Source organism: Alligator sinensis, unplaced genomic scaffold (assembly GCF_000455745.1).
Source record: "Alligator sinensis unplaced genomic scaffold, ASM45574v1 scaffold575_1, whole genome shotgun sequence".
Lineage (NCBI taxonomy): Eukaryota > Metazoa > Chordata > Crocodylia > Alligatoridae > Alligator > Alligator sinensis.
Window position 1 is genome coordinate 2673528 of NW_005842051.1, and position 15616 is coordinate 2689143.

At 40.9% G+C, this 15616-nt stretch overlaps 1 long non-coding RNA gene across 1 annotated transcript in view; it reads left to right on the forward strand.

Annotated features, from left to right (window-relative positions):
• Positions 1–10644, forward strand: part of LOC102375453 — a 20911-nt gene extending 10267 nt beyond the window's left edge. The window contains exon 3 of the long non-coding RNA XR_323727.3: positions 10571–10644. This is a non-coding gene — a long non-coding RNA (uncharacterized LOC102375453). The remainder of the gene's footprint in view (positions 1–10570) is intronic.
• Positions 10645–15616: the final 4972 nt, after the last annotated feature.

A 15616-nucleotide genomic window follows, 5' to 3' on the forward strand; every position in this document is an offset into this window, starting at 1 on the left:
TCTATCAACATCCTTCTTGAAGTACGGCGCCAGAACTGGAAGCAGTACTCCAACTGTGGTCTGACCATTGCTCCATAGAGGGGAAGTATCACCTCCTTGGTTCTACTTGTCATGCATCTGCTGATGCATGGTAAAGTGCGGTTAACTTTGCTGATGATTTCATTACACTGATGACTCATGTTCATCTTGGAGTCCACCATGACTCTGAGATCCCTTTCCGCTTTTGTGCTGCTGAGTGGGTCACTTCTCAGCCAGTAGATGTGCTAGATATTTTTGCACCCTAGGTGTTGCATTCTGCACTTTTCCTTGTTGTACTGCATCCTACTGTGTACTGTCCACTTTTCTAACCTGTCCAGGTCTGTTTGCAATTGTTCCCTACCCTCCGGAGTGTGCACTTCACCCCACAATTTAGTATTGTCTGCAAACTTGGACAGAGTACACTTCACACCTACATCGAAGTCACTGGCGAAGATATTGAAGAGTACAGGTCCAACGACTGAACCCTGGGGGACCCCACTACCCACATCCTTCCAGGTCAATTCTGACCCATCTACTACCACTCTCTGGGTGCGACCGCTAAGCTAATTTGCCACCCACCAGACCATGTAAACATCTATGTCACAGCCTCTTAATTTATTTATGAGAATAGGATGAGATACCACATTGAAGGCCTTGATAAAGTCCAAGAAAGAACATTCACATCTACTCCTGCATCTAAGCATTTTGTGACCCTGTCATAAAACAAAACCAGATTGGTCAGGCATGATCTAGATGAACATTAGATGAATAGTTGATGAACACTTTTAGGAACCTGTTGCTTTCTGAGGTACAAATTAACAGTTTGACGATAGCAAGGAATGCTGAAGATTTTTCCTTTAAATTTGTGATTTCCATTTTTTCAGGGATTGGGATAAGTTTTGATGAAACCGTTGCTTTCACTAAGTATAAAGGGTGCTTAATAGGTTAAGAACTTTCTCTAACGATGAGATCATAACAAGAAAATAGAGTAGGATGGGACCTCAAGAACTTCAAGATGAGATCATCCCCATCTAAATCATCCCAGAAAAATGTCTTATATCTGCACTTAAGAACTTACAAGGATGGAGATTTCACAGCCTTCCTTGGTAATCTGCATAGCTGCATAATAAAGGGCAGAAGAACAGGACCACAGGACACCAACCCTTGGCACTCATGCAGGGGAGGAGATGGAAGCACAAACAATAAAAGCAGATTTGCTGCTCTTGGCCCCTGCTGTGCTGCTGGATGCAGAGCTGCTGCTGTTGCCCTATACACAGCTTCTATGTAGAGTATTCAGGCACCCATTCATGCTTTTCAATCTGCGTCAGTGCTTAACTACCCTGATATCTTCCTAATATCTAATATAAATCTTTCTTATTGCAATTTAGTTCTATTATTTCTTCATCTGTCCCCTGTAGACATGCTGGGGATATTGTTCACCATCTTCCAGATACTGACATCAGTGTTCTTTTCTGTGGAGTAAACACTCAAATTTCTTCCATCCTTTATTTATTTGATGTATTGTGTTTTCTAGCATATTCACTATTTTTGTTGATTTCAATTAGACCTTAATCCCGCCGCCCCCCAATTTGTTTACATCTGTCTTGAAGTGATGTGGCCAAAATTAATACTTCAGTAGCATAGGCAGGGTGCACAGTAGCATAGGCAGGGTGCACAGGACACCAGCCCTGGGTGCTGACTTAAGATGTGCTGGAAGGCTACTTCCTCCCAGGAGTCTGCCACAGCAGATTCAACCTGGGCATAGGAGCTGATCAGGTGCATCCCCATATCTGAGGGACTGGGGAGTGGAATAATGCTCTCCTCCACAACCCTGGATGCTTTGCTATAACAGCACAGCCCTGTACCCAGGGGTGGCATTGTGAATGGGGCACCAGGAGCAGCCTTTTGCAGAGCCCATGCTGCTGCCTGTCCCTCAGCAGCAGCAGACAGAGGCTGTGCTGCTATGGCTGCTGCAGCTCAAATGAGAAGAGCCCCAGCAGATAAGACTCCTCTTTCTTTCCTCTCCTCCCTCCTGGTCTCCTGTGGTCAGCATAATTCCTACCCCATCCTGGGCACTGAATGAACTGGTTTGCCTCTGGATATCGTATTCCAGATGAAGCCTCACTAAAGTGTGGAAGTATCCCTTCCTGTGACATACAAATGACCCTCCTGTTAATAAATCCCAGTATGTTAGTAGCTTTGTTTACAACAATATTACATGACTCATTCAGATTGCATCCCCTATAACCTGTGACTTTGATCATTCTCTCTTAAGTATCTTACTGTGCCTCTGTTTAATTTTATCCTGTGTATTTCAGACCATTGCTCCAATTTATCAAGGTTATTTTAAATCCTAATTCTGTCCTGTAAAGTGCCTGCTACCCTACCCAGTTAGTTCCTTAAATAATTGAAATAAAAAAATTGGTGGGAAAAAGTGTTCATCATTTCTTGTCATCAAACTGTTAATATGTACCTCAGTAACTTTATTATCTGTGTTACTCTATTTCATCACTGAAGTTAGTGATGAAAATATTGGCCAGTACTCAATCCCGGAGAAATCCGTGGGAAATTCACTAGAAGCCTTTTCCCAGTTTAGCATTGAGCTATGAATGATTCATCTTTGAGCCTTATTATCTAGCCAGTTATTTATCCACCAATCAGTTAGGGGCCTCCATTTTCTTTGGCTTTTCTTTTATTTGTAACATCTACAGAATGCTTCATATTTGTATTTTATGTCTCCCATTGGTTGTATATCAGTTTGCAACTTTGGCTTTCTGATTTTGTCCTTACATGCTTCTGCTATACTCTTATACTCATCCTTTTTAATATGGCTAAATTTTTACTTTTTCTGAGATTCTTCTTTAAGTTTCAAGTAATTGAAGAGCTCATGGTTTAGCTAAGCAGATCCCTTACTATATTTCCTACCCTTCCTTCCTATTGGGATGACATACTCTTCTAAGCTTACTATTGTCTGTTTACAGAACAACCAGATTTTCTGGACTTTTTTCGTAGACTTGCTCAAAATAGGACACTGCCTACCAGTTCTGAATCTGTAAACAGTGCTTTTTCTTTACTCCGGTATTTTAATTTTTCTTTTTTCTATTTTTTCTTCCTTCAGATAATGAGCTCATCACTGTCACTGAAGTTGCCTTCCACCTTCAGATTTATCATCAATTTCTCTCTATTAGTAGGAAGAAAATTGAAGGAACTGTCAACCAGTTGGTTTCTCCACCATCTGTACTAAAATGTTCTTTCTTGTATAGTGGTTTCTACCTTCCCAGTAGAAGGTTGTTATTCTGGTTGTTAAAGTATCACGTCCTGTGGTTTGTGTGTTACAATTAATTGATTAAAAGAAGCCTTGTTCATTTCCTCCTCCTGGTTTGGTGGTGCATATTAGACACCCACATGAGGTTGCCTTGGTTGAATATCAGAGATTTTCAGCAGGTATACCCCCTACTTAGTTCTGGACTTCTGAACAAGTGGGTGTGGGGGGTGGGGTGTGTGTGCTTATATATTTCTTCCTGCCTGTTCTCCCTGAATGAACTATACTCACTCGTGTATGTCAATGTTCCAGGTGTATGAATTGCTCTACCAAGTCTTCTGCTCCATCTATCCCAGTTAGATCGTGTTCTCATTCTCCTTATTTTTTCTTAATTGAAACATGGGAGGCTAGCAGATATTGACTTCACTAACTTCATTTACATGCTATGAGCTGTTTAACAATAGGTTTTTAGCTCTTTAACAATAGGCTTGTGCCTTTGGGGTGCAAAAATGAAAATAGGTTTGTGCCTTTGGGTTCTTTTGTTTTCTTGGTTTTACTGATGAGCAGAAACACAGCATCCATTGCATATAACTATTTACCCCAGATTAATATAACGTTTTCCTATTTAATTGGAGGCTTGTTTACCATAAAAGGGAGAATGAATTGGCATTGTAAAAATGTTACGAGCAGTCACTTCTGGTCAAGTATAGCTCTGTGTCTGCAGGCTCAGTTATTCAGGTCCTTGCCTAGGTTGACACTTCTCTTGCATTTTGGATATGGTTGGGGACTTGAGAGTGTAGCACTACCTCAGTGGCTGACAATCCAGTGACATAGATTCAGGATATTTTAGCGTATTATGTATATAAGTATAGGGAATGCTTGCATGGGAATTTTGTCCATTGTAAAGGGTATTTACAACTATGCTTTGGGTATTAGACTGGCTGTAGCTGCTGTAACACTTGATCATGGATACTGTAAAGATTGGCTGGAATTGATCTTTTATTGGTGAATTTTATTTCTAAAAAATCAAGAACATAATTTCATGACAACTTCTATCATAACTGAATATTTTAATATTAAGCTTTTGCTACTTGGTATTGTTAGTATAATAAGGTGATTTAGGAATGTTCTTAGATCTGTAGCAATGGAATGTGATAATACTAGGAAAGGAGAGAAATATGGTTACATTTAAAAATTAAAGTGTCCCTAGGCTGCTTCTCTCATTTGGTTGCAAAACTTCATTTCTTCCAATGATATATTTTGACCACAAAAGTACTCTTAAATAATTTTAGATGTCTAAGTCATATGCAGAGCCACCCACCTCACTGTGCCAGGCCCAAAAAACTTGCTCTGGGAGTCTCCCATGGGATGCCTACTGCTGGCTGTATCGCTTCCTAGAGAGCACCTGCAAGCCAGGGGTAATGCTGCCACCATCCGGGCACTGGTCTCTGTTAGGGCTCTATGCAGCCCACACAGACCCTGCAAGCCTTGGGGGCACTTTGCCTACAGGTAATATTTCTGGGTGCCTCTTTCAGCCCGAAGCATCCCAGGATACTCTCAGGTAGGACAGGGAACGTAAATAGACAAGCTCTGCTGGCCACGCTGGGAGCAAAAAGGCTTGTCTCTTCCTCCTGTACTTCATCAAAATAGCAAGGCACACTATAACCTGATACCTTTATTGATGGGGGAGGTGGGAGTGGGAGGGGAGTAGAACAAGTAAGTCAGAATACACTTTGAGTGAACATAAACAATCGGAGTCTTATACAGTTTTGGACATAAGAATCCTTTTAAAATGTGTGTGCCTAGACATAAATCCTAACACTTGGCTAGTTTCCAAGTTTTTACTTACAGGAGTTCATCAAGGTGGCAGCCTAGAGGCACTTTGCTTGCGGCTTTTCAAAATGCCTGCGGGAGGAAGAAGAGAGCTCTCCCAACCCCTCAGGAATGTATCTGGCCATGTCACCTGTTTGACCAGCCTGAACCAAAAAGAAAGCGAGCAAGAGAGAGAGAGGGGTACACTTGGACTGTCCCAAAGAAGGGGCAGAGAGAGGGGGATTTCTTCACAATATACATATCACTGTAAGCTTCTTACAAGTGCTGCTACAGGGACCTGTATCTAGAGGCCTCCTGGCACCTACACCCTCTGGCCTCTTCCCCTATTCTGTAGTTTTTCTGCCATGTCTTGATGTCAAAATTAGTAGGAGAGGCTGCACAGAAGGCAATGCATGATTTTAAAGAGGTGGGCACCATCTGGTCCGAGGTTCCCCCCCGACCTCATCCTAATTTTACTCTCTCCGAGCCCTCTAGCCCTGGCCATGCCCTGTGACCTCAGGTTCCAGACCCCACAATATCTGCTGTGTAGGCAGCCCTGAGTACTGTTTTTCCCCGGACACCCTCCTGCCTTACAGCTCGGGCAAGCTTGGCCTCATTTGGCCACAGAACATACTCTTACCCTTCTACTTTACAGTCTGGGCAAGTTTGGCTTCACTTGGCCACAGAATATACTGTATTCCTTATCTTCTGTCCACTCAAAGCAATTTCAAGCTTGGAATATCCCCAGTCACCCTCTTTCAGTGGCTTCTGCCTCCTCTAGAGCCACAACCCAGCCCTCTGGGGAAAAAGGAAAACCACAAAATACAAGCATCCATCCTGGCTTGAAGAAATGTCTTGCTTGGGGTTCACCACACCCCGTGATGGCAGGCTCCAAGTAGAAAGGCAAAGAAAACAAAGTGCCCAGGGTATTTAGCTTGATTCCCATTCAGGTCACTAGCTTCTTATCACTTGGGGCTCCCTCCTAAGTCCTCTCACTGCAGTTTGGGCTCTAGTCTGCACACCTCTCAGAGGAGGTTTCAGCCCCAACAGCTTTCACAGCCAGACTGCCTCCCCTGGCCTGAGGCTTGGGCTTATGTAGGGCTTGCTAGGTCACAAGACCCTTCTACTTCTACTTCCTAGGTCATCGGGATCTGCCTGTACCTGGACATGGTGGCCATCTTACTTCAGGCTCCCCTGCCTGGGAATTTGCCTCTGGCATCACCATCAGGGCACAGGCAGAAGACACACAGACACAAAGTGGAAGGAATCAAAGGCAGGGGTGGAGGAGAATAAGAACCATGGAACCAGGAAACCAGGGAAAAGGGCCCTCAGCCAGGAAAAGGATTCACTGGCAGATATACAAAAGGTGAGAGAGGAAAAGGTGGAGATGTAGGAGGGCAAAGGAGGGGGAAAGAGCCAGGTACCCCTTCCCATTCTAGTAATGGGTAGGGGACCTGTTACAATCACAAACAGGTAACTTAAACATGTTTTACGTAATTTTTTTTCCTGCAAATTTGTGAGCAGATCTTTACTTGAATTAGTTTTAATTGAAGTGCATAACTAATTATTTTTCAGAAAGATTTTGAAAATGATAATTGCCTTCAGGGGGGCAATGCAATTTTCTTTGGTAAACTGATTTCAGTCACTTCTCTGCCTAAATTGCCACATATCTTGTCCACAGGACATGGTATGAAAAGCAATTTCTAACAATTTTATGCATTGCTTTCACTTTGACAGCTCTTACATAACTACCGAGTAAACTTCACTGATATAAAAAACGAACAGGTAGTAAAACTTTACGCTTATTTGTCCAATGTTTTTGCTGTGTCTTGGTGTTTTAGAAGAAAAATCTGTTGAGAACATGTTCTTGACTTGTTTAATGTTGTTTTTGTGTCAAAGAAGTTAAAGTTAAGCAAAATATATCATTCAGAAGTCTGGCACGCAGAATGATGATCTTTAGAAAATCCATTTTTTTTTTTTTAAGGCAGTGTTGATACCATCTGTTGCCTTTTCCAATCCTATGCTTCAAAGAAATTCATGTCTAATTACAGTGTAACCTGGTCTGTGGATTCACAAGAAAAGTAATTGTACCTACATAATTATGGATCATTGCCAATGAAAAAGTGTGATAGTCTTGGACCCCTTACTGGGTAAACAACAGACTCAAATTATGACACAACAGTAACTTCATGGCAAGTGTTACAGGACAGTTGATCATATCATTGACGTAATAGAGTTGAAGTCTTGCTGTAGCCATAATGGTCCAGGAAATATGAGAGAAGTAAGGTTAGGTTTCTTTTCTTTTTTCTGCAGTCTTGTTTATTGGACCAATTGTATGCCCTTACTTAGTCACTTTGTGACCAAAAACATCTTTCTTAGCAATACAGTTGGCCCAATAAAAGAAATCATCAACCTTCCCTGAACTCCAAACTCCACCCCCCCCCCAAAAAAAAAAAAGCCAACCCAAACACCAACCCTTGCTGCTTTCATATTATTAATATGATCTTTGGTTTGAGGGTTACCCGCTTTGTATTTGCAGTCTACATAAATAACATAAAGTATTGCTGTATCATACTTATGCAGATATTTGTTAGAACTCTTCACGTTGTTACATTTGTCTGTTTGGGAAGGGGCTTTGGGGAGGGGAGGAGGTGTTGCAGATTGTTCTAGCTGAGATAGTTAGAGCAGGGATAGAAGCCTATGCTAGCTAACCAGCCCTCTACAGTGGCAACTCACAAGTACAGCACCTAGTCCTGCCCTGGTAATCATCAACGTCTAGTGGTAAGTCACAGCTGTGTAGGTCGGGGATGGTCAGAGAAGGTTTCTAGACTAGGGTGTAACTGCACCAAACTCCGAGCTAACACAAATACCAATCAACATTTGTGTGGCTCACAGTGTAAGGTTACTATAAAGTTAAAATACACATAGAAAACCAGAGCAAACCATTCAATAATCTTTATTGCTGTTAGATTTCAAAACAGGATGTTATACTACTAGTAGTTAATTTGATCATCATGTGAAATGCATGATACTTTTTGATTGTAGTAAAATATCAACTACTTTGCTCAAACTTTTTTATTAAAAAAAAATCCCTGTGTTGAAAAATAGGCAGGCAAATTTATCATTCAGAAAAAACCTACTTTGTTAAAGTTATGAGTAAATGAAAAAGTAAGATGGAATGGGTGTTGAACTTTTAAATTGTAGTCTGTGCTCCCCACATTAGCTATAACTATTTGAAAATAGTTTTCCTCCCCCTTTTTGTACAAAAAAAAGTACACGGTTTCAAATTATAGACATGTAAGCTGAAAATCTATCAGTGATTTGTGACTACTGCATGTACTTTAAATGTGCATGGTAGCATCCTATTTGTCAAGCGTTGAGTGATGTCTATCACATGGATGTTATGGTTCATTATATCCAAGCATAATTGCGGTACAAGATGCAAAATAGCACCAATTAGTAATGTGCACATTTGTTAAAATTCCCACCACATAACTTAGAAACAACATTTCAAGTGAGAAAGTATCTTTTGTGGATTCAAGAAATAAAAACATTTACTAGGTAATATCAACAACACTTGGTTTTCTTGTCCGTTTCTTATTTCTAGGTGTAAAACAGGAGGATGTTCTATATCAAGTTGAGAACTGCCTGTGTTTTAATTAAGTTAAAAACTTCTTAAGCAAGACACTTGTTAGAATGATGCTAATTGACAATCTTGCTTCTTTTTTCTTCTGCCCTCCTTGAATACCTAATTTGGTCATTTCATTCATAGCTGTAAGTCTTTATGATTTATGATATCAGCTGTAACTGTTACTTAAACCAAATACTAAAGGATAGGAGAACCTGGGTATCTTTATGTGTAGCATCGCCGTATTAGTTTTATATGCACACATTAAATCCTGTAATAGTTCTTTAACAGGAACACCATATGGCTGTCAAAGAGGTTCTGAAGAAGCAGTAAATCATAAGGCAAGAAAATACTTGAACATATTTAATCTTGATGGATACATATATATTGAAGTAGTTTAACTACAAACCCCATTAACATCACAGACCACAGATATAATAATACCTGCAAGAAAAAACTATAAAAGCCATATCCATTTAATAATGATTTATAAACATATGTCACTTGGTATTATTTAGCAAATGGACATGTTTACGGGTGGCATTTAATGGCTTCCACAATGTGCTGTCTGAAACCTGGGGAGGAAACAGCTTAGAAAGGAAAAACAATTTAAGTACACATGACTGGTGTTAACCACAGTGACTTCTTTAACACAAAAAGTTCTGCAAAGCACATTTAGGTAGAATTATTGCATTAACAAAATCGCCATAAGCCCTTCTCCTAGCAATATTGCAGTAAATCCACAGCATAAATCAGATTTCTCTTAAGGGGAAAAAGTCTTGATAACTAAATAGCAAATCCAATCAGAGCTTATCTGAAGTGATTGGAAAATGGAAGAGAAATAATCTCCCACTGCGTTTGTACCTTTATGTGTTTGTGTATGGTGGTATGTCAACTGTAGTTAAGTGTAGTTCTATGTTGCTGTTGAACAGTAGTTAAGTAGTAAAAAGTTTTCTTTGTGCATGGTTCTGTACATCTGATATAATTCCCCAGAAGTTGCCACCCCTGTCCATAGGACACTCTAACACAGGGCAATGCTTTACAGAACCAGCATGAAATGCAAATTGAGAGATGCTTATATCCGAGCAGTGGACGAAAGAGGTAACTGTTTTGTTTGGATGAACCAGAGCAGTGTTTTTGTCAACCTGTGATCTGCAGACTCCTAGGGGTCTGCAGACTATGCCTAAGGGCTCCATGAAAGATGACTACAATCAGTCAAAAGTATGTGAACACTCACAATTGAAGGAGGTCTGAACTCGCATCTGAAGTTTCTGGAGGGGTCTGCACCTCTCTCCAAAATTTTTAGGGGTCTGCAAATGAAAGAAGGTTGAAAACCACTGGACTAGAAGATGGAGCAACATGTGTAGGTAGTACTAGTTAAGAAGGGTAACTTTCAGAACATAGAAAGAAGATTAGATAGGAAATCCATATGTGGAAAGCAGAAAGGCATAGCAGATCATGCTGCTACCTTTGGTATTTATAAGAAATATTTTCCCTTTTGTTTAAAAAAGGGAGTTGAGGAAATCCCATGAGGTCTGGAACATCTGAAAGGTTCAGGTCACAGCAGTGTCGTCTGAGCAAAATGTTCCTCTCAGTGACATTCAGACCTCCTAATGAAGGCCTTGCTGTTCTCAGTCTGAGTCACTTATACTGACCTGGCTTCAGAAGCTGAAGTGAACCTTTTAAACTTGTGATGCAAAAGCACAAAGGGCTGACAAGTTTAGAAGAAATTAGTCACTTTCCAACTATCTTTAAGAAAGGATTGGTTTATAAATAATAAAGTGCCTGTGTCTACAAACAAGATTCCTTTCTGCTTTTGCTAGCTTCTGCTTCTGCTTTTTCTCTTCTAGAAACAGATTCCCTTCTGCTTTTGCTAGTGAATGGTAGACTTGCACCCTCAGCTCCTTCCTGGAAGGACAAACAGGTGAGTTGCTACTCACTGTATACGTCCTTAACTATGGGTTTTACATAGAGCCGGGGTTTTCAACCTTTTTAATAAGTGTACCCCCAGCAGCCTCCCTATAAAGTAAGTGTGCCCCTGAGTGGTGGTGGGGGATGAGCAGCTGGACATGGAACACAGGAGGGAGGCGGTGGCGAGCAGCCAGACACAGAGTGGAGGCATGGCAAGCAGTGGCAGTACAGCATCTGTGCGGCCCTGCTCTTGCTGCGCCCCAGCCCTGCTCCTGTGAGGCAGTGGCATGGGGTGGCTGTGCTCCATCCTCACCTGCTCCCGCATACCCCCTGGGACCTTTCAAAGTATCCCCAGGGGTATGCGTACTCCTGGTTGGCAACCCCTGGCATAGAGTTACTGCTCATCGACAAATAGTAGAAAATGGATTTACTGTAGCCTAGTGGTGGGCTTCTACCTGCTCTACACAATTCAATCAGAACTTGACACTAGGGGTCTCACAACTTAAATCATAGGAAAATAGGGGTGGAAGGGACACAAGATTATCTAGTCCAGCTCCTTGCTGAAGGCAGGATCATCCCTGACTCAACCATCCTAGCCAAGTGTCTGTCAAACCTGCTTTTGCAAGTTTCAGTGATGGAAATTACACAACTTGTTTAGGTAGCCTGTTCTAATGCTTGACTACCCTCATAGTCAGAAAGTTCCTCCTAATCTCCAAACTAAATTTCCCTTGCTACAACTTGATGCGGCTGCTCCTAGTCCTGTCTCCTACAGCCAGAGAGAAAAACCTTTCTCCATCCTCTCTGCAATCACTCTTCAGACTGGGTGAAACTGTTATCAAATCTCCCCTCTGTCTTCTCTGGGCTAAGTAATCTTAGCTCTTTCAGCCTAACCACTGAATTATTAGCTATTTGAATGGGCAACTCTGTCCCAATTTCAAAGGGCCTTGAGTTAGAGGTTTCAGCACTTTCTATTTCAGTATGGAATACTTTTTGGCAAAACAGAATTCTTGTATCCTGGCTTGATCTAGTTAACACTAATGGATGGTGATTTTTTTCTTTCATCCTTCCATGCAGTTTTCCAATAGAGGGCTATAAGCAGTATGGGAAGCTAGGGCAGTACTGCTTCAGCAAGAGCTGTGCGTGCTTGAGCCACAACACACGTTGTCCAAGACATCTAATTTACCATCTCTACTTCAGTGGATCTCCAGACCCTGCAGCTCTTTTAGGTCTATGATAAAATTTGTATCAGCCTTGGTCATGGGAGGTTTTTTCCTCAGACTGACATTTCTGCACACGTTTTCAGTTACTTGGCTCAGTATATCTCATTTATCCACCCTTGTGTACTTTTCCCTTCTTTGTCTGCTTTCTTGTACTCCTCTTTTTTTTAGTATTTTATACTTCTTGGTATTCAGGAGTTTGCATTTCAGTGCTCTTTGTTTATTGATTCTTGGCTTATCTAATTCTGGTTCTGTGTATGCTAGCATCCAGCAATGTTGCAGCATGAATCCGATTGTCTTCAAGAACTGCTCTTATTTTTTGTTCAGTTCTGTCATGTCTTACCTTCCTTTTGTGCAAACAATATCCCAAATCTATTCTTCAGTTTGGATTGGCATTTATCACAATACTCTTTTGATTTTTCCATTTAGCACTGTTTAATATTTTTGTTGCTTTATTTAAAGCCAATCTTTCTAGTTCTAGTCTTTTTATTTTCAGTTTGGAAATGCAAAGATTGTGGTTGATATGACCTCCTATTTTGGACAGATTACCTGAATCTTATATTGATACAAATGTTGTCAGAATGATGGTAGATACCAAGCACAATTTCAGTACATCTCTTGCCATTCTGGCTGATTTCTAGCCTGTGCTTCATTTTATTCTTCTAGGTTGTCATATCCTACTTTTGTGTAAAGATTGCCCATGACAAGGAGTAAATTTGTATTATGTACATTTTGTTGGTCCACTTTAAAGGCAAATATAGACCTCATCTTCATTCTTTTCACTGTTACTTCATTTGAGGCTTTGGACAGACATAACTTTAAACGTTTGCCAAAGGAAAAGGGGGGACTTCCTGCCTGGGAACAAGCATTATTATGATTTGACTGTATCTATATGCACTCGTATTAGAAAAACTGAGCTAAAGTGCTGTAACTTTAAACCTGAAAAAAACATATTTGTTACAGTGATTAAAAATTTACACACCTGAACTTACAGCTCCATTTTACTGATATAAGAATGGACAAATGTAACAGTTATGTCAGAACAGGTTATACCAATATAATGGTTTGTCTATCCGTACCCAGAGAATAATGCTGTATGACTGACTTTGTATAAATGATGACTTGTTTGGTACATTGCTGGTGGCTTTTTTTTGGAGAGTTTGTCATATTTAGTGTGATGATCTCAGAGTGTTCATGTTCATTGTGAGGGCTAGGTAGAAGAGATGTTTCTTCTTTGCTTATCTTCTCCTGGCAATAGGATGTAACTGATTATATCAGTTTCAAACCCATAATTATCTATTCCATTATGATCTGTGATGTCTTTTGGGCCAGGTACAGGCATTACACTTTTACTAGCATAAGTGATTGGAAACTGGTCTATACCCATGACAGAATAGAAGTTGGACACACAAACTGGTTTAAAAATGGCGGAACCCAGTCTAAGATATACCCTCCTCTCTCCCTCCCTCAAGGTGAATGTGTCCTGTTTGCTACTGATCTAAATTATACCACTTACAGAAAACTGTGTAACTTGGATTGGATTCCACCTAAGGATTTTTGAATGTCTGTACCTAGCCTTGATATCTGAAACTTGGTTAGAGTCTAGTAACTGATGGTAAGGTGTTTGCTTGCTGTCAGTATTAAATTATTTGAGGTCCTGGTTTCTAGAGACTACTTTCACCAGGAGCCTTCATTCACCATAATTTCACATATGTGTTGTACTTCATATGCTCAAAGCAAAGCTGTCATTGGCTTTAGTTGTCATGGGTATTAGCAGATATGGACACTGACTTTCTATATATTTTAATAATTTTAAATATTCTAAGTTTTAAAGTAACTTCCTGTCAGGCTGAAAACTTTTAAAAGAATCCTGTGTGATTTATCACCCAGCTCCTAAATATAAAGATTATTAAACTGTTTCTTTTGCAAGAGAATGATGCCATCTGATCATAAGTCATCCAACCTACATTTGATTTTGCTGATGGGCAAATGTTGAGTGGCTCTATATTGCTAAAGATTTTTAATGAGGTATTTTTATAGGATTTTTGTGGTGAACTTTCCATAGACTGATGACATAATGTCATCTTTCACCTGTCAAGACTGCATCAGCCTCCTCAAAAATCATTGCTGTTCTGTATTTTGAATATTTTGGGTGCTTCAAGGTATAGATAAGAATAGGATGGAAACAATTAATATATTTAAAAATGCTGGATTAAGCAAGATTTCCCCCCGCAAAATTGTCATTACTTATGGATGCCTTAATTCCAGTCTCAGTGAAACTAGGTGCATTTTTTTTGTCCATAGGAATCATAGGGAAGTAGGGCTGGAAGGGACCTCATAAAGTCATCTAGTCTAGCTCTCTGCTCAGGGCATGATTATTTCTGACTAAACCATCCCAGCCAAGTGTTTGGCTAACCTACACTTGAAAATTCCAATGATGGAGATTTCCCAATTTCTCTAAGTCGCCTGCTCCAATACTTGGCTACTTTCATAGTGAGAAAGTTCCTCCTTATCTCCACCCTAAATTTCCCCTGATGCAGCTTGAGACTGCTGTTCCTGTCAGCTATGGTCACAGAAAAAAGCCTATCTCCATCAGTAATCACCCTTCAGATATTTGAAGACTGTTACTAAATCCCCTCCTCAGTCTTCTCTTCTCCAGACTAAATAACCCTAGTTCTTTTAGTCTTTCCTCATAAGCCTTGCCTCCAAGGTCCCTATTCAATGTTGTTGCTCTGCACTGGACCCTTTCCAATCTGTCCACATCTTTCTTGAACGTTGGGGCCCAAAACTGGACATAGTACTCCAGGGAAGGCCTCACCCATACTGAATAGAGCAGCAGAATCACTTTCCTTGATCTGCAAGTGACACTCCTATTAATAAACCCAATATGCTGCTGGTGTATTTTGCAACAAGAGCACATTGTTGGCTCATATTTGGCTTATGGTCTCTGTAACAGGGAACACTGGCCCTGTTCCTAGACAGAGGAGAAAGCAAGATGGAGGGACAGAGGCTGTGGGGGATAAAGAGAAAGGAGAAACAGAAGAGAACTGCAGGTGGGAATACAGAGGAAAAGGGGTGGTTTAATGACTGGCCAATTAAGTTATTAGCAGCTCTTTCAAGGTGCCAGGAAGTGGGCTGGGGGGAGTTACCTGGCTACTTAAAACCCTGCCAGAGGACCCAAAGGAGAAGGGGAAGATTTTTTTGAGCTGGACTAGAGTTAACTTCTGGGGAAGAAGGTGTGCGGAGCAGTAGGAAGGAGTTTCTGATGCTGGAGTGAGATGACTCAGTTGGAGGGGATTCAGAAGAGATAGGGGGAAAAAGGGGTGAGGTAGCCTACTGGGGAGATTTTGAATGAAAATATAGAGATTTAATTAGGCAGGATGTGATTTAATGGATCCTTTTCCTTTCTTTTTCTTGTTGCCACTATATTGGAGGCAGAAGATTGTTTGTGTTGTTAAGCGGGCGCTTATGTCATTTTTTTGTTTGGATATTTTAGAGACTAATCCAATGGTTTGTGACAGGACTGTGAAGGGAGGAAGGACATCCCAGTAGAGCCTGAACAAGGCAGAGGTATGGACAGTGAACCCAGTTGCCCCTGAGGGGTAGTAAAAGGGGTGGAGGCCCCAGATTATGGGGTAGGAGCTCATCAACTTTTAAAATAGCAGCTCCAGCTTGAGTATAAAATACAGAGGAGAACCCCCTGGCCAGCCTTTTCTGCAGGACCTAAGCCTTTCTGCTGAGGGAAGAAGAGGAAGAGTAACAGGAATG